Source organism: Lepidothrix coronata, unplaced genomic scaffold (assembly GCF_001604755.1).
Source record: "Lepidothrix coronata isolate B3197 unplaced genomic scaffold, Lepidothrix_coronata-1.0 Scaffold75, whole genome shotgun sequence".
Taxonomy (NCBI): Eukaryota; Metazoa; Chordata; class Aves; order Passeriformes; family Pipridae; genus Lepidothrix; species Lepidothrix coronata.
The window spans coordinates 806,929-811,252 of NW_016690255.1; the positions used below are offsets into that span (position 1 = coordinate 806,929).

At 37.6% G+C, this 4,324-nt stretch overlaps 1 long non-coding RNA gene across 1 annotated transcript; it reads right to left on the bottom strand.

The window, feature by feature from the left end:
* Positions 1-682: 682 nt before the first annotated feature.
* On the bottom strand, positions 683-4,324 carry LOC108499534. The gene is made up of 3 exons (XR_001875570.1): positions 4,140-4,324; positions 1,236-1,410; positions 683-762 (listed from the first exon to the last, which is right to left on the bottom strand). It is a non-coding gene; the product is annotated as an uncharacterized LOC108499534 (long non-coding RNA).

A 4,324-nucleotide genomic window follows, 5' to 3' on the forward strand; every position in this document is an offset into this window, starting at 1 on the left:
AGACAAGAGACAAATGTCTTCATCATGTTTCATTAGCATCTAACAGTTTAAGAAAATAAAACAAGGAAACTAAAATGCTGTGAAGGAAAAAAAGATAAAGCAAACAAATAAAATATTCTAGGAATATTTTAAATTATTCTATGATATTTTTGAAACAGACAAACTTCAAGAAAAGCTTATAGAATATCACAAAAATAGTCTCTTTCATAATTGAAAGTAAGTATGAACAGTGGCAAAATTTGGAAAATGAATATGAGGACATACTTACAGATTAGCAGAGTGCACAAATTATTAATAATTCAAACAAGAAATGAGGTAGCAGCTACATTTTGCTGTACCTGAGGGAGGGAGGGGAGTAGCTGGCGGAACTTCATGGTAATGCACTAGTAATACACAGACAATGCTGCTCAAAAGCATTTGGATCACAACTGGAAAAGCTTATGTGGAAAAGAGAGTCAGTTTAATAAAGCTGTAGAAAGATTTCAGGCAAGGCTAAAATAGCTCAGTGTTATGAGGAGGGGAAAAATTATTTGAAAGGATAATAAAGCCAGGAGTGCAGGGAACATCAAACAAAGACTTCAGTGTTCAGTTTCAATTGTATTTTATTTGATGTCATTTTAAGGAGCAGTAGCTGCTTCATAGAAAAATGTAGTATGCTTATTTCTAGAAATAATGTATGGCAGTCAGTCATGCACTTTCTCTTCCTTCATTCCTTAGTAGTAAGAACATTTTGTATCTCACTTCCTCTCATCCCGTTAAGCACTGTTAAAAGAAAACTTAGTGTTCTTGGGCAGTCATTTAACAAGAAATCCAAGATGATTTTTTAACTAGGATGACTCTTTGATAAAATATCAACTGAACGTATAAACATGTGAGAAGCAGCTCCTGAATGTGCTTTGATGCCCTCCTTGTCACTCCTGAAGTGTGTGCTTCATGGGCTTTTCTCCCTGGGATGCAGCACTTCAGGTGTGTGCAGGGACGGGGGTGCCAATGAAAACTGAATGTTTTGCAACCAGCATAGAGGAAAACAAAGTCAGAATTCACCCAGTTTGCAAATAACATAAAGAACATTTGACATGAAAGGAAATAAGGATGTGTACAGCAGTAGGGATTAATTTACCAAATCAATTACTCCATTGAAAGGAACATTCCCTCTGAGCAATGATGTCAAGGAAGAAAACAAAGAATGGGGTTATTTAACTTCCTTTAACAACATTCATTGATAGGTGTCATACCTTTGGTGGAAGCAGGCAATCAAGCCTTAGTCACCTCTCTAGCTGACTAGGTGAGACCCTTGGAGGAGGAGGAGGAACAGGATGATAACTCTTCATGTGACAGTTCTCGAGTCCAGTCCTGACCACTTGCTGACACTGTTGTTGTAATGACCAGGAGCTGCAGAGATCCAAACACCTGCAGGGGAATGAACAGCAGATCACAGTGCTGACTGCATTTGAAGATGATTAAAGAAATAATATCAAATTCAATAAACTGTGTAACAGCAATGAAAATGTTTGGTGGGAAGCATAGGTAAGATCTGGCACTTCCTGGTAGGTGACACTGCAACACCCACTGCTACTTCCAGCAGTTGGAAGTAAGCTGTCAAACTTAGTAAACAAGTTAAACTGTTGCAACATAAGTCACATTAAGGGTGTTTTGCAGAATGGTAATGACTAACCATGCCCTTGTTCAAGCCAACCCTGTTTATTAGTTCTGCTTTGCTGTAATACAGACAATGCGTAACACGGAAGTCCCTATCTCTTTGTGCTCTTGTTTTGGAGCTGCCTTTATTGCTACTGATGAGAGCCTGAACTGTAAAGATCTCCTCTTCCAGCTGCAGAACTGGACTTTTTATCTCAGTTCACTGATAAGTTCTGCAGTTAATGAAGGGATAGTTTTAAGTTAAAGATTAATTTTTGGTTTAGATGGTCATGTCTGCTTCTCTATCATATAATAATCCAAGCAGGATGGCCAAATCACTAACACATCAAGCCATGAGAAATTTTCCATTCTCCTTTTCCTCCTCCTTTTCTCCCTGGAAGTCCAATATCCCAGCAGGAATCCTAGTGCCAGAAAGCACTTCAGCATTGCTGATTAGTGTTGCTGCTTTACAGTAGCATTTTGGAGGACTTAGAGAAAAGAGATGGATTTTGCTTTGACTTGAAAACTGAAAAAGAAAGAATACATTTCTGTTAAGGAGAAGCATTTCTCCCAGGAAGTAGTACTGCTCTTTGTACCCACTGTAGAAGAGTAATCCACTATTTACCAAAGAAAATTTTCTGCACATTTGTTTGCAATCAGATAAACACTGGTATAAAAAGACTCTTCTTGGAAAGACAGCTGTGTTGCCTCTTGCTCTTTTCATGGCAAAAAGGTTCTTTGGAAGGAACTGTGGGATGTACAATACTTGTACTTGCCTTGTACTGACTTACATGTAGATAGCCTCACCATCTTCTCGCTGCCGGTTCTCTCATACCAGAAGGCTGCTGAACTTGTAACAAATTTTAGGTGCTTGCGTCTGCACACAAGTTTCTGTCCTTAGGGCCCTCTGTCCATTTTGAAAGAACTGCTATTGCCATGGTCAAATTCAGTAATAAGCATCAGTTTTCAAAGGCAGATCCAGGTCCTGTCTTGGAGCCCTAAAAAGACCTTTCCTTCTTTTAAGTACTTGTTCTTCATTTGATCAGTGTGTAAAAACTCCTTTTTGCAAATGTAATGCTAAAGTTGAGGGGAAATTAAATGTTTATTTACATTTATATAAAATAATTCTATTTTTACACGAATCCTGGCTTCATCTATCCTAACTTTAAATGTTTCACACTGGAGTTACTCCTGAACTACAATAGTGCAAGTATTAAAAAAAAAGATTAAAAATAGGTCTACTAAATACAGTCATTCAGCTATTTGTTTATTTATCACTTAATACTACTGAGGAAGTATACTATTGTGGAAAAAGAAAAAAAGCTATTATTACCTTGTAGCTTATTATTTCATTGCTGATTGTCCCTTATTTTATAACTTATAATTTGGGACAAGGTTTAGGGTTCATAATATAAGAGATTTATTTTTTTTTAGTCATTATTCCATTTATGGAGTATCATAAACATTGCCAACATTGTTTCAAAGCATTTTTAAATGTAGGCAGGCTTATCTCCTTAAAAAAAACCACCCTTTGATGGTAGCTTATTAACTACAAGAAATTAAAGAAGAAACTCAAGTAGTTAGGCTGAGTGTTGGCATGGACAACTCTTTGGAATACAAAAAAGTGTTTAAGGAGGAGGAAATAGATTGATTAAAAGAAAATAAGAGCAGAACTAAAAATAGGATAGAGGGATTAAAAAAAGCATCCCTGTCTTTGTTTCTCTTTTGCTTTGAAAATTTAAGCTATGTAGGACAGAGATGGTCTCCTACTTTGTGTTTCTATTACAACATCAGGGTAGTGCCCTCAGCTGGTTACAAAGTGATGGTACAAACAAGAGCAACTTCATTTCATTGGCACTTCAGCAGAATTAGCACGTTTTAATTGTTACCTTAATTAAAAAGATATCTTAAGTAATTACAATCTAAAGTTTGAGTGAGCAAATATGTAAGAAATACGCTGTTAGGAGCAATATTTCATTGACAGATAAATTACATGATTGTTTTCAATGCTACCTGTCACTCTATAAGCAACTACCTCTAGCTCAAGCCAGATATTTTTCTTTTCTTGAAGGTGTATTGCAGAAAAGCGGGAATGATATTGTAATGTCATAATCAGAGGCACCTTGTTATTCTTGCAGCTTGCTGTCATTTCTCAATATGCTGCCTTAATATAACTTACCACTGTATCTTCAAAGTATTAATGTGGAATAGAGGGGCCCTTTCACACAATTCCCCAAATCTCTCTCCCCTGCAGGTATTTCTACCTCCACTCCCTGTCCAGCAGCAGCAAGCCCTTTCATCTCTTCACTCCTTCCCACTTCACACCACAGCTGGAAGAGTATTTCCCAGCCACTGTCTTTCAAAATAATCACAGCTGATGCCAGAACCTGGGACCACAAGTTAAGCAATATTGCTGACTGCAAGAGCTTGTAAGGCAGTGAAGTGAGATTGTGCTGATAGAGAGACAAAGACCCCCAAGACCCTGAATCAGTAGTTGTTACCTGAATGTCAGTAATCACACCTGGGTATGTCAGTGGAAGGAGGTTGGTTTAGAAAAGGTCTCCTTATCCAGGCAAGAGATCTCACAGTTCTTCACAAAGGCCAGTCCTCTTTATGGAGCAATGATGCTCAGCACCTTCCAGGAGCAGGGCCAAAAAGATTTGAGATACTCTGTAAAGGAAAAACA